The sequence below is a fragment of the Octopus bimaculoides genome, chromosome 5 (assembly GCF_046866305.1).
Source record: "Octopus bimaculoides isolate indiv1 chromosome 5, ASM4686630v1, whole genome shotgun sequence".
Classification (NCBI taxonomy): domain Eukaryota; kingdom Metazoa; phylum Mollusca; class Cephalopoda; order Octopoda; family Octopodidae; genus Octopus; species Octopus bimaculoides.
The window spans coordinates 25,487,945-25,500,444 of record NC_142932.1 but is presented as its reverse complement, the minus strand read 5'-3'; the positions used below and the strand labels follow the sequence as shown (position 1 = coordinate 25,500,444).

General features: G+C 32.8%; 1 protein-coding gene across 19 annotated transcripts in view; it reads left to right on the top strand.

Moving 5' to 3' along the window:
• LOC106876426 (uncharacterized) overlaps nt 1-12,500 on the top strand; it is a 1,215,830-nt gene that overhangs the window by 254,764 nt on the left and 948,566 nt on the right. For 14 of the 19 annotated variants that reach the window (XM_089352104.1, XM_089352103.1, XM_089352102.1 and 11 more), the window contains exon 2: nt 1,231-1,363. The exons of the other annotated variants lie outside the window; for them this stretch is intronic. The gene's annotated coding sequence lies outside the window, so the exon portion shown is untranslated. The remainder of the gene's footprint in view (nt 1-1,230; nt 1,364-12,500) is intronic. 19 annotated transcript variants of the gene reach the window in all.

Below are 12,500 nucleotides of genomic sequence, written 5' to 3'. Positions count from 1 at the left end.
AACAGTGCATGGCAGAAGTATTTATATTATTCAGTAGGAAAACAGAATCAATATAAAATGCCTCACATGCATATCAACAGCCTACTCAGTGAATATTTATTATAAGTTTAAAATTTGTTTGACTAGAAAAGCCACCTATCTTCCACCTCAGCACAACCACCTCCCATGACTGCTAGAACAATACTGAAATGCAGTGTGACTGTGAATGTGGCGACATGTATGCGTATCTTGAAAAGTAGAGCTAACAAAGAATTCTAACCATGATATTCACTAACAGTGACCTAAAATTAGTTGGAAATTGCTACTCTGGTCTCAGAAGCAGTTTGGTTGTTGACCAATGTAATTAAGTGATCGTTATTCGTGGAGAAGTAGGTCATGCCTCTCACGTGCATTTTTTTTTAATAGATACAGACCATCACAAACAAATGTGAGAGTTATTGTGTTTCATTAATTGTTCATTTTGATTTCTATGTACTGAAACACACATTTATATGTGTACGTCTTTGTGTGTGTGTGTGTACACGTATACTAATATATATATATATATATATATATATATATATATATATATATATATATATATATATATATATATATACATCTACAAATATATATAGATGTGTATGCATTCGTGTACGTGTGTGTAATCATATATATATATATATATATATATATATATATAATTTAGAGAAAAAAACACAACTATTTAATTCATCTAAATTATATATTTTTATATTATACATTGAATTTTTCCCTGTAAATTTGGATTGTTTTCCCTAATATTAAATATATATATATATATATATATATATATATTTATGTATATATATATATATATATATATATATATATATATATATATATATATATATATATATATATATATATATATATATATATATATATATATATATATATATATATATATATATGTATATATATATATATATATATATATATATATATATATATATTGAACCTAAACGTATTGTTATCGCCATGTTGTTTGGTGTTCTCATGATTGAGTGTCCGTAGTTATAAAGAAGTTTATGATCTCAACCATTGTCATTATTACAAGCTGACAGTTGAACACTCATTTTACCCACAAGAATTTCTTTTACACCTAATATAATGTAGTATTCAGCCAAGTAATTGCTATGTATTTAAACTCATGCGATGGCTTCGTGAAGTATTCTTAGATGTAATCATATACTCTTTTACTGTTTTCAGTCATTGGGCTGCGGCCATCTTGGGAAACGCGTTCAAGTGAATTAATCGAATATAGCGACACCACTACACATGTTATCGATCTTTTAAAACAAGTCAAATGGCAAGTCTAACTGGGCGTAAAAGAAAGTAACCGGTAAGGAACAAAATAGTACAAGATATTTTTGCGTATCGATTCTACACAATATGATCGATGCCTATAAAGTTATATTGATTATACGAAGGATATACATATATACATATACATGTACATATATATGTATATATATGTAGATATATATGTGTGTGTATATATGTATATATCTATATATAAATACATATATACATATATACGTATATATACATATACATACATATATATATATATATATATATATATATATATATATATATATATATATATATATATATCCGTTTTTTATGTCTAAGAAGATATTCTTTACAGGTACAAAGTTATTTACATGTGTCCATTAAACATAGTGTTCTTAATCTATAGAAACACTCTGTTCTACTATGTAGCATTGTAACAGGTTATTGTCAAAATACCAGTATTTTCTCAGTTGAACTACTTGCCAAGAAAACGTTGTAATATGCAAATATGTCTAACCGCTCTACATAAGCGATTAGTAATAAAGAAGTTACCAACAGAACAACTGAACGTTGTACACGAGTGTTCTCTGTCATTTAAAGTCACAACCTAAATTTCCTCTCCATGAAGGTTTGCTGAACAGTGATAATGTGTCGGTATATGTCTATCATAATGAAAGTTGCCTTATAATATTTAGGTATAGTCAGTAGTACTGAAAAACATTTACACAAAAAAAAAACATTAATATATGTATTGTTTTCACATTCGCACGCATTTATATATATATATATATATACGCAAAAATATGTGACACTTATTCGGTAACCATGATAAAACTTCGAGTTTCGGATGCCGGGATGGGAACCCACGCCAACATCTCTTCAGTTATCCGGCCATTGAAAATGCCTGCGAAAAATGACCGTTAAACAAGGGAAATTAATGTGTGGTTGACTGTTATTAAGACAAAAGAGCTATAGACCGCTAAGTAAGGGGAGGGGGTAAAGGTAAGGGATTAGAAAAGTATATAGTGTTCGCGTAAGCGCACCAATCCGTACATTCGCCTGTATCTCTCTCTCTCTATATATATATATATAAATATATATATGTATGTATGTATATATTCACGCGTGCCTTTGCTCAGCTGGTACTTATTTTATCGTCACCGAACAGATGAAATGCAAAGGCCACGGAATTTTACCTCAAAAAGTTGAAGTCGGATAAAATGCCACTATGCATTTTACGCAGCGGGTTTACGATTCCGCCAGTGCACCGCCTGAAGGAGTTAATGTTATTATTAAGATGGTAAAGGCGGTGAGCTGGCAGAATCGTTAGCAAGACGGAAAAAATGCTTAGCAACATTTCTTCTAGCGATTTAGGGTCTGAGCTCAATATAGCACCGAGGTAGATTTTGAGTTTCATCATTTCGGGATGCGTACCACAGGAGCACTGAGGCCCTATAAACATCAACTAGCTCCCTCCCACAAAATGTCAGTTATTGTGACTATCATGGATAAAATTATTATCGTTTTGCTTCTGCGAAACTTGTATGTTGTATTTGATTGAGACTATTGCTTATGTGCATCGATGTCGCTGTTGTTGCTATTATTTTCGGAGCATTTACTGCCACCTCTACTATTACAACGACTGGTGCTGATGATGGTAATAATGATGAGGTGACGGGCGCAGAGGAGTGGGGGAAGAGGAGGAGGGGGATTTTGTTTAATTTTGTAATTATAATGTTTCTTGTTTGCAATCATAATACGCACAACCACGATAGACACCTCACATTGATTTATTTAATTGCTTTCATTCCAAAAGCATTGTACTACTTCTTATTTTTAGTTACATATCTATTCAGTCGGGACCTCATAACAATCAGTATACAGGTCACCTACATTGCAAACACATATTCATCTACATATTTACTTATCTACTTATATATAATCTCACATACACAAGCGAAAGCATTGAGATACATAGATATAAATATATAACCATTTATTTATCCATAGCCAGATAGATAGATAGATAGATAGATAGATAGATAGATAGATAGATAGATAGATAGATAGATAGATAGCCTGATAGATACAGAGAGAGATGGGAAGAAAGACAGAGACGGAGAAAGCGTGAGAGATGCAGCGATGGATTGATTGGACAGATAGAGATACAGAATGGAGTAGAAGAGGGAGACAAACAGACAAGATTTTTTGAATTTAAATTGTGATTGCGTTTTCATAGATATTTATTAGATTTTGATATAAACAACACAAATTCTAATTTGAGTTTATTTGATTCTGCGCTTGTATTCTTAAGACTAAGAGTGATTAGTCTCCATTTGTATTAACAAATTTTTGAACGTATTTTCATTATGATATATGTCTCTATAGATATGCTCTCGAGAAAGTATATCTAGTATACACACGCATTACATCTTCATACGATTATTAAAACCATGACATCTCTACAAGTGATACTCGTGACATTCCCTGCTGGTTCTATCTTCTGTTTATGTGTCTCAAATATATAAACAGTACATCACAGAGACAATTTTACTTCCTTAGAACTGAGATTTATTTCAAACCTAAAATCGTGTTGCCGGCACTCATGAAATCTCAATTATGATCTGTAAGTTTCCTCTCCGCTTTCTCTATAGATTCACTTCTCCGGTCTCCGTTCCCTGCTTAACCTCCTGTTCATCAAGGATTAATTGGACGTTGCGAATTATCTGGACGTAGCTCAACCTGATCACATGATGTTCGCAAATATTACAACAAACCGGGAATCAATTCTCGCAGCAATTGATCTAGGCGGGGCTGAATAATTGCAGCACCTTTTATTCTGCTAGTAATGGGATGAATGACCCATCCGATCTGACTAACATCTTCACAGATTCTCAGCTCAGTTTTAAAAGAAATCACGTTCTTTTTATTTGTCTGACTCTGGTCGATGGAGTACCTTTTGTCATACATCAGCCAGCTGTCCCTACATATCCTATTTGAAGAGCACACAGAATGACACTCCCTTTCGAGAGGAATCGAAATTTGTAAGATTGTTCCTCGTAATTTTCATGAAATATAAGTCAGGTATAGAAGTATTCTCTTCGATGACCGAGATTTACTATCTCTTTTTCGATCGTAACGCTTCCAAAGAATGCTTGACCACAATAGGTAGAATTCTTCTTATAATAAGTAATTAAGTCTGCGATAACACTCCATATTCCTCCGTCGAATTATGTCTGGTTGTGCTTAAAAATGTGTTCTAAATTTCAAATTTTCCTTTTATATTGTATAAAACGCGTTTTTGTGTTTTCAGAAACTTGGTGTTTGATACAATCCCACTTGTCGGTAGCATGTCAGCTTTCTATTCTAACTCAGATATTGTAATCATGAAACAAATCAAAATGGATGATTGCAAAAATATATGTAGACATTTAAAATATCTAAGGATGAATTACTTTTCAAGTGGGGAAAAGTGGTGGTCGGGTAAATCTTTCAAACGTCTTTGTTAGTATGAAAAATCAAAAGAATTTCTTTTATGCGTCAGGCAATCCTGGAAGTAAATATCTTTAAGTAGAGATCTGTGAAACGTTAGCTTTCTCAGCGAACACGAAAATCAGGGGGGGGGGATGATGATGATGATGATGATAATGAGGAGGAGGAGGAGGAGGAGTATTGTGATGATGGTGATGGTGATGGTGATGATGAAGGTGAATAAGAAGAAGAAGAAGAAGAAGAAGAAGAAGAAGAAGAAGAAGAGAAAGAAGAAGAAGAAGAAGAAGAAGAAGAAGAAGAAAAAGAAGAAGAAGAAGAAGAAGAAGAAGAAGAAGAAGAAGAAGAAGAAGAAGAAGAAAATACAAATAAGATTAATAATAATGATTTCGTTCAAATAGAAATGTTGATTTCTCTGATGATTGTGATATATCGATGAGAATGATGATGAGATAATAATAATAATAATAATAATAATAATAATAATAATAATAATAATAATAAGGATGGCTGCCCTTGTAATGATCACATCAACATGGTAATGATAAATGCAATGTGATGATGATGATGATGATGATGATGATGATGATGATGATGATGATGTTGATGATTATAAAAACAACAATTGGATAGGGAAGATAATTCGAAGAACAGAAAGGAAAAATAATTTAATAATATCAACAGAGATTTTTCCTGTCTATTTCCAAATTCTAGTAAATGCCATATCGACCAAAATTGGAAAAGGGCATCAAGAAAAATCAGCACGCAGTCTTTTGATCTTTACTGAAACAAAAATCAATGTTAATTCTAGTACAAAACTAAATTTATCCGGAACATTATCATATTCAATATTGGCGTATATCAAGTAAAATCGTTTTGTGCACATTTTTCTGTCAGCAATAAAAATAACATACTCAACATTTGGGTAAACACTGGGATGGTCTGTACATTTATGTGAAGGCAGTGTATTGACAGTTATCTACTGGGTGCCGTCTCTGCGGTCAGGAAATACGTAGGTAATCAATGAAGATGTTCCAGTATATATGACGTTTAGGAATTAACTATACGAGTATTACTAGAAGGGAAACGGAAACAAATGTTCCAAAGAGACGTTGCAAAAGGAACCAGGCAACTGTTTTAATGTCTAACGTTGCGGTGTTGGTTGTCGTCATCATGGAAGTTTTATTGTTCTTGCTATTGTTTAATACGAAGGCTACCACTGATCTAGCACGTATGTTATCAAATATATTTCATCCATGACCTATCCATTTGAAATTAAGTCTACATATCTAGGAGCACAATGGTTCAGGATCTCCCTTTTTTAAAGATAGAATTTTAGGCGTATTTAGCAGTTATTTTTAACAGATCGATTATGTTCACATTGCTACATAGTTGATTGAGTATTTGGAATATTGATTTAAGTGAAAATGACCATACTATAACCATACTGAAGTACCGAATGGCATGCATTAAAATATATATTTCTGTTGAATGCTATATTGCCTTATAGTCTGTGGCATAGGGATTATATACTCATACGGTATATATACTCTTTCATGTTTATATTACTGATAAAAGAGGTAGCTAATATTAATGGTATTACCGTTTCATCTGGATAGTTGAAAGTGTGTATGTAGGTTAACTGGAAAAGTCAATTTTTTATCGACAGATGTTCAGAAATATGCATTTTTGGTAACAAACTCTCGGTTAAATGCTTAGTGTTTTCTTTGAGATTCGAGATGACAAAAAGTGAAGTAAATATAAAAGTGAATTTATCATGGAAGGTTCTAACCGCTTCAGAACAACAATTCCTATCAATGCAGGTTCCATTGCAAGTAGTAATAAATACGTGTATTGCTAGGGAGCTGTTGCTGCTATTAGCCGGTGTCCTTAACTATTACTCACAGATGCAAAATAAATATCACATCCATAAAACAAACTAAAGAGCAAATAAGCGATCACGTCAAACGCTAAATTGAAGAGACGAGTTACTATTGGGTTTACTCGGAAGCATGTTTTGTTTTGGCCTGAAGCTTTTATCTAATCCTCTAATGAACTTGTGAATGTCATGAACTTGACATTTCTATAAACTTGATCAATTTTAATGCAAGAAATCAATGGATAAGAACATATTTACAATAATCTCTGTTTACTGGAAATGTATTTCATTGCTGATAAATGCACACTGGAATAACTACTTACATATAAATGTTATATCATGTGGAGAGGCAAATTTGCGTGGTAGTAAATGCATTAGAATAGATCGGAAGTGGTTTGTGTATTATAACAAACCAATATAAATTATTAGATAATATTTCAGTCAGAAAAAAATTCATTCGCTAGAAATGCTTTTGTTTTCATTTTTCATTTTACTAAATAAACTGAAGAATCGTAAATGAATGAATGATTGGCTGGTGTGTTGCCCATGTCTTTATCAGGATGAGTGACCATCTTCAATTAAGAAACGAATGCAATTTCCGTATCAGTTCAATGGAAGATTATTCCTTATATATTTCATTAATTTCATTTCTTACCTATTTTTAAAAGACTTTTGAGTATTTGTTGACCATCATCTTATATTTTTAAAATGAAAATGATAGAAGTTAAATGTGATTCTACATTGGAAATAGAAAATCAAGTAGACTATATGTCAAACAAATATTATCTATATTTATCAACTACTCAAAAAGCGGCCACCGAACACGCGTGCTGCTGCGCAGGCCGTTGGCTAGTCTAAATTCCGATTAAATCTCTCAAATCTTGCATCGTTTAAATAAAAGAAACTGCATGTAACTTAATATTAGCTTACTGATTGCTTGAAGAAAAATGTCTGATGATCACATCTAGTATGAATCTTATATGTTACCTCAATAAGATTGATCGGGGGCAAAAAACTGAAACATAATATTATTAAATATTTCTATTTAGTTGCAGTGACTGAAAATCACTTCTACGCAGTGCTGATTGTACATTAGTTGTAAAAACTATAATAGTTCTGTAAATAAGACCATTGTTAATTTTTCAAGTGTAGTTACATATATTGTATTACTTTATTTCTGTGTTTTATCTTCTTGTACTAATTTGAATATTCGGTTTCCCTATTAGACATAAAATTTATGCGACGAAATAATATACGTCACGACATGCTACGTTCACTGATTTCAGAGAAAACGTTCATATATCGTTTGTGAAATGTGTATTTTATCATTCCTTAAGGACAACATACTGTTGTGAATATTACTATGTTTACAGAACTGAAAACCTTTGCAGCTGTAGATTTGATGGATGGAAGAAAATAGGTTATGTACCATTTGCTTGTTATTGCACAAACGGAATTCAGACAGCTTTTGTTATAGATTCTTAAATTCAGCATCGCTTCCCAAATTTTGTTCATCATATAATGAGATATAATTCATAGATCATGCTGTCTTTGGGATTATACTGCTTTTTATAACCTATTTTGTTTTATATTTATCGAGATCACGATTGAAGTCGAATAAAATCAGATATGATTTAAATTTTTTTTCTTTAAATTTTAAGTTTCATACACACATAAATACATGTATTATATATACAAGCATATGCATGCATATGTAAGTATATATATATATATATATATATATATATATATATATATATATATATATATATATATATATATATATATATATATATATATATATATATAGGACCTATATATATATATATGTAAGTATATATATATATATATATATATATATATATATATATATATATATATATACATACATACATACATGCATACATGCACTCATATACAGACAGATAGATAAATAGATAGATTGATAGATTGATAGATTTATGAAAACAACATATTCTCAATGTGCAATAGAATAGCAACCAATGAAAAAGTAATTTCCAGCCATTCATTTTATAATTTTATAGCCTGTATCTGCTAAAGGCCACACTTAAAAGTCCGTCGTGGCAGAGCAGATAGTTATGATTATTATATTTAGACTAATGATCTCATATTTATGAAGTATACTGTTGCATTTAATTAATTGCATATCATTCTGACATGGAAAAATTTTACCAATAAAAAGACAAAACTGATAATGATACAAAACTATATGGCGAAATATCAAACCATGAACGAATAACAGAATTTCAAGACAAAAAATAAATCATTTAAGTATAGCTTAAAAACCAATTAACAATTTTTCAGAGGTGATTTCTGCTAAATGTTTGTGCAATGAGATATTGTAAAACCACAATGTTGTTGAACAATGAATCTAGCAACATCGCAAGAGAAATTATCAAACGAAATTTAAAAAAACAAAAGAAACAAAAGCATTGTAGTAGTATTAATAGGAGTTGTAGTAGAAGTTGTAGTAATAGCAGTAGTGGTAGCAGCAGCAGTAGTAGTAGTTGTGCCCTCCTAGTGTCAGTGGTCGGAGGAATAGTAGGAGGTTAGTCATGGTGCTGGTTGTCCTTGTCGTTGTCACAGTAGTATTAATAGGTAGTAGTAGTAGTAGTAGCAGTAGTAGTAGTGGTGGTGATGGTGGTGGTGGTGGAGTTGGTGGTGGTGGTGGTGGTGGTGGTGGTAGTGGTGGCCGCAGCAGTAGTAGTGGTGCCTTGCTAGTGGCGGTGGTCTTAGTTGGTCATGGTGCTGGTTGTCCGCGTCGACGTCACAGTACTATTAATAGGTATTAGTAGTAGTAGTAGTAGTAGTAGTAGTAGTAGTAGTAGCAGCAGCAGCAACAGCAGTATCCGTAGCATTAGTGGTGCTGTGGCGGCGGCCGGTGGTTGTAGAAGTGCTGGAGCTGGTGTCGGTGGTGGTGGTGGTGGTGGTGGTTGTTACTAATGTTGTGGTACTGGTTGTAGCAGTAGCAAAAGAATGAAAAAAGTAGTAGTAGTAGTAGTAGAAGTAGTAGTAGCAGCAATAGTTGGAGGAAAATCGGACGTGATGAAGAAGGAAGGAAAAAAGAACCAGAAATGTTGCAATAAGACGTAATCTAATGGGAGGGAAATATTTTTTTCAAGTTCAATCAGGAGTAGGATAAATAACAAGAAGGGGAACAACATCTACAAAAGCACAAGACTGTGCAGAAGAAAAGCAAACACAAGAGCAAACGAGTGGAGAATAACAGTATTAGAATGAAGACACGAAAGAAATATCATTAAGGAGAATGAAGAGTCGTTTTCAGAAGAGAGAGAGGCGGTGGAGAAACGAGATACTGAGGTAATATAAAGAAAAAATATGGTTAATGAAAATTGAAGAATAAAACGATTGAGATGGAAATAGTTTTGAAAGAACCCTTCAAGTCATTTAGTTGATTATGGAAGTGCTGAAAGACGGGAGGATATAGTGTTGACGGGGTGAAAAAGTCTCTTTTTAAAAGTCACATTATAAATCACAAACTGAAAGGAAAGGTACTTTTTTTTTTCTTAAAAGAAAACAAAAGGGTAGACACAGATATAGAAAAGGAAAATATATATATATATATATATATATATATATATATATATATATATAAGATGAAATAAAAGCATACGTAGTAAGGAATTATTAAAAAAAAAATTTTTTCGCTGTTTTAAAATCATTTCTGGCTTCTTTACATGACACGTCTTGTGTTTCCGTCGTCGAAAAATACTGGCGTGACAGATACCAAATGATGGCGTCGGTGTTATCAAAATGAAAGGATGATTGAGTGCTTGTCAAATTAGCTCCTCTATCCTCTTCAAGGTATTTTAATGTTCGTACGAATAGTAATCTGTGAATCGTGTACATACTATACGTATTTATGTGTACATCTGTATGGCCTTAGCTAGATAGATACATAGACACAGCAACACACACATACACATGCATATATATACATACACATACACACATGTATGAATACACACGTATATATATATATATATATATATATATATATATATATGCATAGTTATCTATATATATATATATATATATATATATATATATGAGTGTGTGTGTAGATGTATGTATATGCATATGTATATATATATGCATCTATGTATGAATATAAATATATATATATATATATATATATGGGGGGGAGGTATAGTATATATGTGCGTGAATATGTATGTGCAAATTAATGTATTTGTGTGCATATATGCGTGTTCGCATGTATGCATGTAGATATAAACCTGTTCCTAATAGCGTTTCTGAGTGCTTGTGCGAGTATAACCCATGAATTTTTTTAATAAACACGCAAAATATTTAGAAACAAGGCTAAAAATTTATTATTTCGTTTCTCTCCTTGCTAAGTTTCACACCCTTCATATACGTGTATCTCAAGAGAAATGCATTGTATTCGTTTAGTATTCATTTCGCTATTTCATAAAGTAATAATCTTCAACTATAAGTGAAAGGCTTGAAATTTAGAGGGAAGTTGCTAGTCGATTACAGTTTCCAAAGTTCGAAAAATTAAAAGGCAAATTTGACCTCGGCAGAATTTGTAATCAGAACGCGAAAACGGATGAAATGCCGCTAAGTATTTTGTCCGGCGTGCTAACGATTCTGTCAGTTCTCCACAGTATTCGTTAAAGCTTGTGTTTTTTCTTTAGTTTTTGTTATTGAAAACCGTTTCTAACAGATGTATACGAATCAAGATATAATTTCTATAATGCAACGGGATATAAAAATTTAATTCGATTCATCACCGTTGACATTCTTATCTAGCCAAGATCAGTTTTGTTCTTGAACTTTCATAATACGTATATTCAATGAAAGCAGTTGTACAGCCTACGCATATATCGCTTAGAGTATGTCATATAGATGTTAATTGATAATTGTGTAATGTACTAAATAAATGTGTTCAAAGAATAGCCAAAGTGTAAAGAAGACAGAGATGCCTTTAAGTAACACAGGAGAATTCAGCTGAGAATACCCTGAAGGATATTAATAAGGATCATCGCTGTGAAACCGGATGTGCATTGAAGAGATCTGATTCTTAAAGATCCACCACGCCAAAGAGTATAGTCGAAGAAATTGAACCCAGTGCTCATTTAAATCTGCTACCTAGTCTCACAGCGTGGAGTCGCAATGGCACAGTGGTTAGCGCAGCGGACTCGCGGTAATAGGTTCGCGGTTTCGATTCCCAGACTGGACGTTGTGATTGTTTATCTCCGCTGGTGGGGTGAAGAATCCTGCTGTATTCTTTCACCACAACTTTCTCTCACTCATTCTTCCTATTTTTGTTGTACCTGTAATTCAAATGACCAGCCTTGTCACACTGTGTCACGCTGAATCTCCCCGAGAATTACGTTAAGAGTATACGTGTCTGTGGAGTGCTCAGCCACTTGCACGTTAATTTCATGAGCAGGCTGTTCGATTGATCGGATCAACTGGAACCCTCGTCGTCGTAACCGACGGAGTGCCACGGATTCTCTCAGCATTTACCAAATTCACTGTTAAATAGACCCGCCCAGATTGTCCAGAGGTATGAAGATAAACACACTCACACATACACACTCACACACACACATACACACTCACACACACACATACACACTCACACACACACATACACACTCACACACACACATACACACATACAGGCAAAATTGCACATCCAGTTGAGAAAAGTTTGATTCTTTTTCTGTCCACCATTTTTCTCTTTTTATCATCTGTTTCTGTAAGGGAACGTAGGCTCGAAACGTTAAAGATATCTTCCAATTTT